The sequence below is a fragment of the Lagopus muta genome, chromosome 1 (genome assembly GCF_023343835.1).
Source record: "Lagopus muta isolate bLagMut1 chromosome 1, bLagMut1 primary, whole genome shotgun sequence".
In the NCBI taxonomy this organism is placed as follows: domain Eukaryota; kingdom Metazoa; phylum Chordata; class Aves; order Galliformes; family Phasianidae; genus Lagopus; species Lagopus muta.
Window position 1 is genome coordinate 67,966,114 of NC_064433.1, and position 13,896 is coordinate 67,980,009.

The following is a 13,896-nucleotide window of genomic DNA, read 5'->3' on the forward strand; positions in this document are numbered from 1 at the left end:
AAACATTCCTAGACATACATAAAATACAGTGGCATGGTTTTGCTTACAGTGTCTATTCAAACTGTAATCTTTGAAAAATTACATGATTTCCTATCTAATTAAGCATAGTGCCATATTGTTTGCCTCAACAAAAAGGTAGTCAAATGTCCACTTCTTGTGGAACTCTCTTTCTTCATCCACATTTTTCCTGTTTTTCAGTTTCTGTTTTCTCTGTGTTTTACTCACCAAGTGGCACAAGTGCATGCAATACACACGGGTTTCATTTCAGCTGTGTGCAATGGTCACAAGAGACAGAGTCAGTCACTGCACTGTGCCCCTCCCTCCACGGTGTTCTGCTGTGACGTATGCAGTCCATGCTCAAGTTATATGCAATCAACTCATGAAAGTTATCACAAAACAAAAACAAAACAAACAAACAAAAAAAAAAAAAACCAAAAAAAAAAAAAAAAACCCACAAAAAAAACCCCCAAAAGTTTACAACATTGTGGGGCTGCATTACTAGCTGTCCTGGGCTGCATGTGACCTGTGCGTTGGACATTGGTTTCGTGGTTGAACAGTTAGCATAACAGACCCTGATCTGAAACATACTGTAATACAAACTAATACTTGTTTTCTACAAGCACTTCTGTAACGCTGCCTAACTGTATTTTTTGACCACAGAGCCACCCAAACCCATTACACCAGAAATTTTCCACACTTGTATTGTAATTACCACACTGAACTAAGTGTTTCAAGAATCTTAGTGGTATAAAAAGAAAATAACACCATCTTGTTCAGTACCAGCTCCTCAGCTGAAATATTCATCACCTATGTGATAACTGGGCTTTTTCAGTGTGTTCAATGTACAGGATTTGCCACCATAAGATATTTACAGTTGTGCAGAGCAGACATATTATTAAGCTTGGGTAGCCAAACATTATGATAAATTAAAGGAGCGTGTTTTTTTTTAATCCAACTCACATACAGTCATCCTTTAAAAGGAAATTAAGAAAATCTCAGAATTGAAGAACTTAACCCAATACCTGGATCTAAACTGCGCATGTAGCAATCACTTTAAAATAAAATGCTGTTGTAGTTATTAAAATAAATGAATTTATATTTACTCTTATTGTTATTATTGGGAGCCCATCTTATTGTGAAAGGATATTTCTTATTGTTGTTGTTTATAAGGAAATGACATTTGTGCAACTACACTATATATCCATCAGTCTTCCCACTCAGTCATTCTGGATCCCCCTGGGCAATCCCAACTCACCTATCTAGAAGGGAGCAGTATGAAAGAAAATAATTGCATTCATACAAACTTTGCATGAATGTAGGAGAGAACCGGACTGGTATGGCCAGCTGGGGAAGGCTGCAACATCAGTGCAGGATCTACCCACTTCAGCTGGCACACTATCTGGCCAACCAGCACGCAGGTAAAAAGAAAACTAATTAGCAAAAAACACAGCTGAAAACCAGGCAGAGCATACATGGTTTCTGGTTTCAAAGAAGATTGGATCCTCAGCAGGTATACAGTTGTAGCCAGAAATGAAAGTTACAAGGGGTTACTGTGCAGGCTGTGAGCATGTTTAGGGAGAACACGCAAGTAACACCAGTGAGAAAAATGGACTTCCTCGGTTCCACTGACTGTTAGATAGTAGGCCCTAAACTCCAGAGCTATAAGGAAGGTTCTTCATGGACCTAACCTGAGCAGACCCACATGAGTAATCTGAAAAAGTAAAATCAGCAGAGTACTTCACTATGTAAGCTCATCCATCAAATAAAACGTTCAGAAAACTTTGGAAAAAAAGAGGAACAGGGAGCAAAACCTGGCAAAGAGGAGTATCAGATAAAAACATTAATTTCAAATAAAACATTCCATTACATCTTCCTTGGACATCTTCTGTCTTATCAGAATGATCAGACTTGCTATTTGTCTTTCCTATAAAGCCTGTTAGTCACTCAGCTGCTTCCAGTTGTGCAGCAGGAAAAAAGAGTTCAACTGCCATTGTAGATGTCCTACAGAAATCTAAATAAAGTGAAACTGTAAGTTTATGAACAGTTTTTCCCTTGAAAAGGCACTGACCTATTAGGCTGCCATTAACGCACCTGCAAAGAAATCCTGATCACTGCAGACAAGTGCAAGAGAGTCCAATTCCTGTGGCTTCTAGTAGCAGTTTGAAGTGCTGCATGAAAGTTAACAGAATCCAGATGGCTCAGTTCCACTTTGCTAAGTTGCTTTTGCCCTGAACCCTACTATGCAAACTGGCTCAGTTATAGGCACTGTAACATGATAGAAAGCAAAGCAATGACAGCAGAGCAGCAAGGTCCAAGGCTACAGCAAATAAAGATTTGTTCAAATGCAACAGCTGTACACACAAAAATAAAGGAAAGAAGCTGTTTACCTTCAGAACACCTCAGGTATGCAGGAATCTCCAGTGAGACACTGTTGCTCCTTTTTTGTTGCCAAAACCTTAAATGAGGTCTGGGAAGAGGTGGCTCCTGGCTCCACCATTATGGTCACTCAGGTACATTACATGCACCTGAGCTTTCCTGGGTTGGCCCTGCCTTCCAACCAGGTGCTCAATCACTGGTTCAACTTGTGACTTAGCCTTTCCACTACAGGTACCCTCTAACACATACTACATAGGTTGCCCTGAAAATAATGCCTTCTATTTTATTTCCATGGACACTACAACAGATACAAAGAGCACAATAACACTGTTTGATAGAACAAATTCTCAGCTGCAAAACAGTATTTTTCAATACATTTACCGTCATTGGCTGTGTTACATGAATGAATTGATCACGAGTCTCTTCATTTCACAGCGTAACAAATTTGCATGGCTCTGTGGAATATGCTGCATCCACTGTTTGGTCTCTGTAAACATTCACCAAGCACCAGTGAATGTCAGTGGGTCCCATTTTTTCACATAGAGGAATTCAATGATGCACCTTTGCTTCATATGCCCTTCTATGTAAAAAACTGTTTTGTCAGTCTGCCTCTCTGCTACCATATATTGCACAGGAACAAAACAATGTATTATTGTCAGGAACTTTCAACTTCTACTGCTGTGCCACCAACGTCCATCTCTGCCATCATGTGGATACATAATAAAATAAGAGGCATCACTTTTGAAGCAGCCATTGTATAAATCCTGGCTTTGCTTGGACTTGAACGCATGAGACACTCCTAGCGATTTGTCAAGAAGATAAAGAATACTGCTTATATTGCATAGGTTTTATGTTTGCTACAGAAGCAATCCCAAGCATCTTTAAGTGTTTATTGGTAAAGACTCATATTTTGACCAACAGACTTGGAATTCCACCTGATTGTCAGTTCAACAGAGATATTCTGACGTGATGTTTTTTATAACAGAGCAGAGAACGTCAGGATCTCACCTAGGAATTTCATTTAAGCTCCCCATGATTTGAAGTATATAAGGACTTGGAATGGTCTAGATTTTTCTTTTTCTGACTCAGAGTTGTGGCTTTTGGGGTTCTACTACAAGTTTTGAGACACTTTTGCTGCCAAGCATTTTGTGGTTTGTGGTATCTAGTTGTACATGGAATAGTTGTTTTCTGAACACTCTTAAACTTAGTATTCTTTACATACTTCCCTGCACTGACTTCAGCTATCAGTCACAGTAGGCCTTTCTAGCCATATATTGATATATACCTGTTATTTGTTGACTGAGGTTGCTCAGAAACCAATTCAATAAGGTGTCCTGCTAAAGAGGCAACTGGAATTAAAAAAGAAAAAAAGCCCCCAAACCCCACCCCCACAACAATTTAAAAGCTACATAAGAATAATAAAAAGATGTTAATGGCAACTATTACAATAGCTAAATACAAATAATTGAAGTAGTTATTAGGCAACTGCATTTCCTTTTGAAAATCTGTCAACCTTTCAAATCTTTCAAATCTTCTAACCAGTTTATCAATGTAGAAATTAATCAAGATTGCATCTGTGTAGAAAAGAAAAGAGCCAGAGCTTTGATCTGAACAAAAATTTAGGTCTATGGGATTTTTATTTTATCTATTTTGAAGTATCTTGCTCTCTGTTCTATTAAAGCACTCACTGTTCCAAGGCATGATGTTTGATGTTTGTAAAGCACATTAGACAGACACTTACATATTTCACTCTGTATTAAAATGGCAACGATTGGCTTCCCAGAGTCATACAAATACCTTTTTAATTGAAATCCTTCCATCTCCCCTACTTCATGTCCCCAAAGGTACCAAGCCATGAATTTCAATGAGGGCTGTGCAAAACAGCACTTAATTAGTGCTTTCCTGTCAGCCTTTCTCTTATTGCTCACCTATATATTCTTGTTTCTACAGTGGCAATTTAATATCATACAAAAGAAGCAACATTCTTCAACAGTAGTAAAAATCTGAGATCTATCAGTTCAACCTAATTTTTGTATGGCTGTCATATCCATATGGACCACTGTGTCTGGTTGTTGTTGTTGCTGCTTTTTTTTTTTCTTTTTTTTCTAGAGAGAGCAGACTAATTCACAAAAACAATAAATCAATTTGTACCAACAGGAACCACAGGATTCAATAAAGAGTTACTAAACATACTTTGAAAATAATCCTGTGTTTACAATGCAGCCACGACTAGTTACTTGTACTGGAAACATTTGGTTTTATTAATGCTGTAATTCAGCTGTCAATCTGAAATTATCACCATGCTGTTCTTCATTCAACGTTCAAAAGACGAAGCATGAAAACTTCAAAGGTCTAATTTGTGAGACAACATACCAGGACTTCTGAACGTCAGCCAAGGCCCTCCTGACTTGTGAAATATTATGACAAACAACTGATACCACCTTGACCAAAACAACCACTACCACACCCACATGGGAGCTTTCCCTCTTCTAGACATGCAGCAGCCAAAGCAGCAACCAAAGGACTGCTATAAGTACACTAGTGGTTTCACTTTATGGTTTCTGCTGGAATGAGTAGAGAAGGGATGTATGTCCACTGATGGGAGACCAGACATTGAGTGATCCTTGTCCTCTACGATTCTGCACTGGACAGTGTTATCTCACCTCTTGGTAGGAGGACATAGATAACATAGTATAATTCTTTGATTCCTTAAAGACTAATTTATCCTTTAAGTTGCAAGAAAAAAACAACACTATCAACACTAGATCTCACACTTTTGAAGCTGCAAAATAAATCAATCTTTTTTTGCCTACCTTTTTTCTCATCCATGCATAGAAGCACCATGGAATCAAAATGAACTATGCTGAAACAGGAGTATGCAATACATAGATACCTCACTGTCTTACCTGCTCACTGTTTACACTGCACTTGATCACAAGACTATCAGCAGCTGGCAGAAATCAGACCTTGGATGGAAAAACATGAATGAAGCTGAAGCTCAGCAGAGGATGTAGCTGGACACAGGCCAGTGTTTTCAGTAGGCTGCAGATCCTGCAGTCTCTTTTAGTTGAATGCTAACTGCTCACTTTTATCCCTTGTTACAGAATACTTTCGCGTTCCTTGCCCAGTAAATCCTAATACAGCAGTCCACAGTTGGCACCTTTTGCATTTTCTGTCTGAAAATCTAATTAGCAAATTAGTCCTGACTTTAAGACTTCACAATTTTACCCTATTTCATTGGGATCACAGTAAGGAGATATACCTAGGCTCACATCCTTTAGTGTTTAGGAAATACAAAAACATGCAATACATCACCTAGATAGCTAAATCAGATGTCTTCTCAATTTTTTGGCACTGGTTTATCACCTAAGTGACATCAAATCTTGTTTCTTATCTTTAATGACTTCTACATCTAGTTTCTCATCATTTTCAAAGGAATTCAAATTCCCTACTGTGAATAAGATAAACCCCCTAAAAACAGTTTTTGGTTGAGGTGAAAATCTCCTTAAGAAAAGTAAATTCCATCTATGACAGAGAAACATTACTCCTGGAGCTGAATGGAAGGGGGGAAATGAAAAGTGGGACCTCTACACACTTTTTGTGGAAAATATGAGAAAACATACAAGCAATAAGGGATAGAAATTACAGCCACTGCTGCAGATTAATATTGCAGTATCTTAAATTGGTAAGGCTGCAGTAGCATACATGGAATTGAACAGTATCACAACAGACTAATTTTGATCTACGTAGTAGAAATACGTTTATCTCTTGAAGTATGCTCTTGTAAAAAGACATTATTCATTCAGATAAATATTCCCCTATGAGGTCTTAAAATAACTTTAATCATAACTGACAATTTCTTGCTCAGGCAAGGAATAACAAATGGAGTAAAAGCTAAGCTAACAGCAAAAAAGAATGAGAAATTTTGAGGGGTGTCACAAAGGGTAATTATTCACACTATGACTACACTTCCATAATATTTCTCCTTCCTTCAAATACCACCTTAATCTTATACTAAACACATTCAGAAATCAGGAATTCAAAGCAATAAAATATTTTTCAACTTCTGATGGCAGGCAGACTTGCAAAAAGATGAAGTAATACCCAGCACTACCACCATAAGAACTATGACAAAAGCTGACAGTACCACATGAATTTCTCCTTAGCGTGTGTAAACCTTTCTGCCCTCAGTTTGGACTACAAATTGTGAGTTGGTATCAAGATACTAATTTTGGTTCAGAGAGAGCAAAGCGAAATTAGCAGTAAAAGCCACAAGGCACCACAGGAGGGTGCTGCACACAGTCACTGTATTCATCTTGCAGGAACGCTTGAAGCAGTGTGATTTTATGCTTTCCATAGGGACTGAAAGCTGGGAAAAGTCCTTTTCCTTCACAGCACCTCAGAGTGAATCCATGCACTTGTAACCAGAGACTCAAACTAAAAGGGAAACTGTAGCGTTGGCCTAGAATCTGTGTTGGTCATAATGACAGTGTCAACTGAGGCCCATTTGCTAACATACTGAAGAGTGAGAATTAGCTCAGCAAAAGGCATATCCAACGACAGGAGTTTAATGACTATATACATTTTTTATTGTGTTTATACTGTGTTAAAGAATAACTTCTCACTACGTCAAGACATCAGCAGTTTTTCTCTCCGTGCTTAATATCAATACGTCTTTTGAACAATGATTCACAGAACAAAGCTGATGTACAAATGGATTTACACTTCCATAAATCTGTTCATAATAATACACTGTCTGTATACAAGTACAGATACATTCTACTGTGTCCAGATACATTTTCTTTTGCACACCTCACTTGATTTTGAGTGGACAAACAAATATCTAGCACTCAATCAGATACAACATGGTACAGTTGCCAATTCCTGCTTTCTACTGAGGCTGTTTATAGTAATTTCAATAGAATAATTTTGAATTTTTAGTCCCCTTCCTCTCTCAATAAATGAAAGTCATGCTGAATTGCTACACAGAAGCTGGTAAAGATAGCAGGAGCATAAGATATACAAAAAATTTCTCCTAATTGTCAGTGGTATAAATAACACCCCTCCTCTACACCAGTGGAGCTAAAAGAGCTCACCACAATATTCTGATGCATACTGGACAACACAGGTAACACAAAAACTGAACATGGTTTTGAGACTGTGACCCTTATTTAATTACATCCTCCTGAGGTGCCTTTCTCTCTGTGTCAGTTCTCTTGCCACCTCCTTAATGCAGTGATGCCCAACAGCTATTGCATTGCCACCTTCACTTTCTACACCTTCTTTTCTTCTGTAATATCCCTTCCAAGTTACCACTCCAGTTTTCCTCTGTTTGTTGAATAGAACAGCTTCGCTTTCTCCTTAAGCCCCACTTTCCTTATTTCTCTCTAAGATGAAGTTCGTACCTTTCAAGGAATGTGCTCATGTGCTGTTTGTTCACTCTTTGACTCCGCTTGCTTGATGTTACATCTACTCTATAGAACATCAAACTTAAGGCTTTTGCCTTTCACTTGTCTCTGACACCTCTTATTTGATGAATTTCAGTTGTTCTTTGGGGAGATAGTAAAGGGAAAACAAGCCCCAGCTCCTCCTTCTATTTACTCGATCCTAGTGTTCATCACTACTGAGAGTATTGCTGCTTGCTTCCAGTAAAGCCCTGAGCATGCTGTACATACACCCCTTATACCTTCGTACACCTCCATTCATATACCTACATACACCTCCATACCTTCAAGCACCTCCAGCCGGATGCAATGGCACTATTTGGATCACATCTGTAAAACATCCTGGGACAATTCAGCATAAAACTGCTATATTTTAAAACAGGTAACTCTCTAAAGCAACACGGTGAGAAAACAAGACATACAACTGCCTTAAAACCATTGCTGGTCTACTAGTCCACACAGGGATTTCAAGTCCATGCAAGCAAGTATGGGAGACAGCATTGTGATGCTGAGAAAAAGCCTAACAGGCCATGAATTAATGTCAAAGACAAAAAAAAAAAAAAAGCTCTCAGCAGCACTGCTTCATGCAAGGTGGAACTCCAGTGCTGTTGTCTCTACCCAGGCATGACCTTGCTTTGAGAAAAGCGCCACATTTATACAAATATTAATCGAATGTACAAGTGGCAATCAGGACCCAACACAGCTGTGACACAAATGAGATGGTGACTGATAGTGTATGCCACACACAGCATTGGCAGTGCAGGACTGGAGACAGCCATCTCAGAATTAGGCAAAGGCTTGCAGAGATGCTCCTGTCACCCTGTACTGAGAATCTGTTGTCACTATCACTCTAATTATCTGGCAGCAAAATTCTAATACCTGTAACAGGCCACGGGGAAAATACATTCACACATTGCCACTTTCATAGAAGAGAAGTAAATACAGCAACAATGGCCACCACAGAGACTTTTTTTTTGTTTGGGAATGAGGCTTGCATAGGAAGGGGACGAGAATTTATGTATCACAAGGCAATGCAGAAATACTGGCTACTGAGAAGACATTTTTACATACAACTTCATACATACAGAAAACAAGCTGCTGGTCACTGTATCCTATACAAATACTGGGAGTGCAAACTGTCTGGAAAGAAGAAATAGAATGCTATACTCTGGTATGTGCACTAATTCATTAACTGCTCTGTGGCTCCAATCCAGCAAAACACTTAAGCCCATGAATAGTCCCAACGACAAAGGCCTGAAAGCCTGACCATACATTAAAGTAAAATGCAATGTAGGCATAAGCCTCTCCCTTGCTTTCAGAAAAACCTACAAAACCCAGAGAACAAAACCAATGCTGCCTCCCTTGGGTATATCAGGCAGGGAGTGGGGTCACAGCAGCCACATTCAAGGACAGCTTTGGAAAATGCATTTACAAAATGCATATGTATTTGTATATACAAACTTTAAATACACATACAATAGCGTTACACTCAGTTACTTATGGATAAACTTCAGAATTTTTTACTGTTGATGCTTTTATGGGAAAGCAGTCTGCCATTCCGTGGAAATGGAACATGTTCCTCTGTTTTCCTTGAATTTACCTTAAAGAAGCATGAATAAAATGTCTGCCTGAGACACACAGCAATCCCAGCTCACACAAATCAAGTGTCAGGTTCAAGCCAGTGTGACGACAATATTTGGTAGGGGCACAAGGGAATGAGATGAGTGATTCACTGTTTGGAAGGCAATGTTACAGGGTCTAGGTCAGGGGAAAAGTGAACAGAGCTGGGGAAAGATGGGTGTGGAATGGTGATGATAAATACACTGGCATTTGAAAAAAGTTACCTGCTACTCAGATTTACTCAGACAGTGCCATTAAGGCACTCAAAAAACATTTTCCAATAACCTGAAACAACAAAATTCTTTATTATCTCAGCAAGGATATTTACAAGAGGACCAATTTAAAGCATAGTTATAACTTCTCCTTTCACTGCTGTTGCTATGTCAGCAAAACAACCCTCTTGTTTTACCACTTAAATCTACAAGCAGCATCCAGCACAAACACAGGGTGGGCATGCACACACACATATTTTCCTCAAACTCTTCAATTTAATCCCATTCCTGTCACAAATAGTTAATTTTTTCCCCATGAACTGAGCATCAGATTTCACATGGAGGCACCTGAAATAGCAGTTCTATGTTATTAGCTGTTTAAGACTAAATGCTATCACCAGCACAATGAGTAGGAACCTAATCTAGAAGCTGTACTTCAGAAATGAACGGAATCTTTATAGAGCAATAGCAGCGTGAGAATGGGAGAACATGCTTCATTCAGAAATCTGTACACTCTGCTGGCACATGCATGGTTGAGAAACATCCAGTGTGTACATAAAACACCCTACTGCTTGCATATAATTGTCTTCTTTCTGTGCATTGAAGCTGATTTGTCACTACAAATAGCTTCTTCATCTTAAAACAAGCAGGCTCTCTCCTGTGCTAAAGTGACTGAGCATATCAGCACCTGCTTACCGCTCTGCTGCAGTGCCTACCTACTTCTTACTACAGTAACAACCATTAATAGTGTTGGGGATTAGTAGACTATGTAAGTGCCTCGCAAGAATATTCTTCAGTACTGAACTGCCTTTAGTTTACTTATCGCTTACTGTTTTTTTTCTGGCACTTTTTAATCCCTTTTCTTGAAGTTCTGTGTTGGCCCCAGAGACAATCCTGTTCTGCAGATTAGCGAAATAGTTTGCTAAAGCAATTCACAGAACAGCAATGGTACAGTTATTCTCAACTTACTTTACTTGAGCTATGCTGTCACTCAAAGAAATAATCACAATTTGCATCACCAGTCTCTGTTGTTGGCAGATCCTACTGAAATTCATGAGTCTGTTAACTTCTGAACCAGTTTGATCAGACTTACAAGGGATCTCCACTTGAGAGAGAACACTACATCTATGAGTAGAGCAGTCTTTAGCCTTTACAGATTTAATGGTCTAACAAAGCTATTTCATCCTTGTTTCCATTTATACACCTATTATTCTGTTCTTTAGAAAGAACAAAGCTGTGAAAGGACAGGATGAATGAGGATGATGACACATTCACAAAGCTGCACATGGAAATAGGCATCACATCTGCCAGCAGAATATCCAGTTAGCATCAATCCCTTGGTTGAACAATCCATGAAAATAAAGAAGAAAAATCATTTGGAATCTATTGGAGCCATTTGTGACAAGTCAACAAGACTTAGTAATAATAAGTAGACTGCAGGCAGTATTGCTGTGCAAGAGTGAACACTGAAAAATGAGCATTTTTTCTTGACAAGCAGTTCTGTTTAATTTCTCTACTTTGATGAAAAGCATCAGCTAAATATTAAATATGGACTTTACTTTGAGCACTATTTGCAGATGGTCAAGGTAAGCAGAAAAAAATGACAGTGTTTAATCTGATATCACATCATATGAGAAGGCAGGGGAATCTTGTTTCTGTCTGTAAATAGACCATGGAAGTCCAAGGAGAGAATAAATACAGAACAGGAAGAACGTGATGTCATTCAACACAGCCACACTTCTGACCACAATGTTGCTTTTCAGATAGAACAAGGAATAGAGCTCAAGACAGAATTAATGCCATGAAGTGAGTCACAAGAAACACTAAAAGAAAATGAGGCTGTTACCCATGTTCTTAACAGAAACAAAGAAACAAAAGACCCTCATGAAACAGACATAAATGCTGAGTGCTTGGAGCTATTTTTACACTTTAGGTTTAAGCATTTGATAGCAAATAGATAGTGAGAAGTGAATTTCATGGATACTCAGAAGCGGCACCATTTACAGATAGGTCTAGACAGCCTGAGAAGTGGGTTGCAAAACTTACCCAGTGGACAACAGGAAAATTCCTTTAGCCACTTGCATCCTGCTTGCATAGAACAGATGAGAGTAACACAAAAAATACAACAGGACATACCTGCTCTCACCAAGGCTCTACTTTTAAAGGATCTAACTACTGAGAATTACCACTGGTGTTCTTTGATTTTATTGTTCTTCTGCCATGTTACTCTACCATGGATCTGCCTTAGGGAGCATTTCAATGAGTCCTGACAAGTAATCCTCCAGATTAATTCAGAGTTCATTGGGTACATAAGTGGTCTCCTTTCTCAGAGGGACAGCTCAGGAATGACAGCTCATCACCTCTTTTCTGTGAATTCTCTGAAGATTCAACATCACAAAGTATTTCCAGTTAATGCCAGCTGAAGACAAATGGTAACATAGTCAAATGGCAAGAAGTCACATTGAGATCTACACAAATCCTTTTCAAAAAGAATGTCCAGGTAAACACACTACTCGGGATTCAAAAGAGAGACACAGCTTAGCCTGGAAAAGTATTGCCCACCAAATCCTGGTTTAAAGCAGCTTATTACAGGCTTTTTTTTAAAACGATATGCTTTTCAGACTCCAATTAGAGTAGAGTAATTAAATGTCCATTAAGGAAGCACTTAGGACAAATTACAGCTTTTCCTGGGAAGCTAGAGGGAATTCTAAAGCATTCTGTCTGGAGACAAGGAGCAGAAACAGCCCTTAGAGAAGAGTATGCATGGAAACACGTAACTGTCAGTAAGGGCAGGATCATCCAGCCTCGCCACAAGCACAGCTTGAATGCTGCCCTTTGGTAGAGCTGGCAGGACATTTTTGGGTGGTTTTGTTTGATCTGGAAAGCTCCCCCAACCCTGAAATATTTCACCTGTGAAAGAAAACTTGCAATTTAGAAATTCTACCAGGAGTATACCCCTCCACCTGGCCAACCAGGCTTCTTGATTGAGCTGTTTCTTGTTGCTGTCTACTTTCTTGATACAAACGCTTCATGAACATTCACATTACAGTGTAATAAAACACATGATATTTAGCTGCATTGTCAGGCCTATGGAGGAAGATAAAGCTGCCTAACTAACACTGCCATATAGTGCCAAGGGACAACACAACCCAGGCTGAAATGTTTTCAAATTCATTTTTATTTTTTTAAATGAGGGCTTTTTTGTTTGTTTGTTTTAAGCAATTACTGTTATTCCAGAAAAAGCAGCTACTTTGGAGAACAGAATTTGGTTTAGTGGAAAAATACACTTCTTTCAAAAACAATGTTGACAACATATGGTTGATCTATTCAGGTAGCTGTAATCCACATCATTTTTCAAAACCTGCACTTTTCCAATGTAACTGTGGCTGCTTTTCCAGAATGAGGACACAGTGCAGATTGTTATCAGGTATTGCCCTTGCAGCCCAGAATGCCAACCACACCTTGGGCTCCATCAAATAAGAGGGGCCAGCAGGTCAATGGAAATGATCCTGCCCCTCTACTCTGTGTTGGTGTGGCTTCACCTGGAGTACTTCATCCAAATGTGGAGTCCTCAGTACAGGAGAGACATGGACCTGTTGGAGTGTGTCCAGAGAGGGGGCACCAAAATGATGCAAGCAATGGAACATCTCTCTCCTCTGGGTACAAGCTGAGAGAGCTGGGACTGTTCAGCCTGGAGAAGAGCAGGCTCCAGGGAAACCTGATAGAAGCCTTTCAATATCTAAAGAGGGGTTATGGGAAAGAAGGGGACAGACTCTTTAGAGCAGGGTCTGCTGTGATAGGACAAGGGGAAATGGTTTCAAACTAAAAGAGGGAAGATTTAAATTGGATATAGGAAAAATGTTTTTTATGATAGGGGCAATGAGGCACGGGAACAAGTTGCCCAGAGAGGTGGTGGATGCCCCATTACTAGAGACATTCAAGGTCAGGCTGGACAGGGCTCTGAGCAACCTGATCTAGCCATGGCTGTCCCTGTTCATTGCACAGGAGTTGGATTAGATGATTTTTAAAGGTTCCTTCCAACTCAAACGTATCTATGATTCTATGATCCTAATTCCAGCAGGAAGTTGAGTTGCTAGGTACCATAAGTAATCACTCAGTTTACAGTGCTGAGCTAACGGAAAACAAACAGGTGAAGGAAGTAGGGGAAGGAAAGGCGGAAGAGGACAGGATTTGATCTCCAAACATGTACACCTAATTCATCAATCACTGATTTTGAAGTGTAC

General features: G+C 39.3%; 1 protein-coding gene across 5 annotated transcripts in view; it reads right to left on the minus strand.

Annotated features, from left to right (window-relative positions):
- Nucleotides 1-13,896, minus strand: part of SCUBE1 (signal peptide, CUB domain and EGF like domain containing 1) — a 201,027-nt gene that overhangs the window by 123,581 nt on the left and 63,550 nt on the right. The window contains exon 1 of one of the 5 annotated variants that reach the window (XM_048964172.1): nt 2,388-2,479. The exons of the other annotated variants lie outside the window; for them this stretch is intronic. The gene's annotated coding sequence lies outside the window, so the exon portion shown is untranslated. Of the gene's footprint in view, nt 1-2,387; nt 2,480-13,896 lie in introns of those variants that run through there. 5 annotated transcript variants of the gene reach the window in all.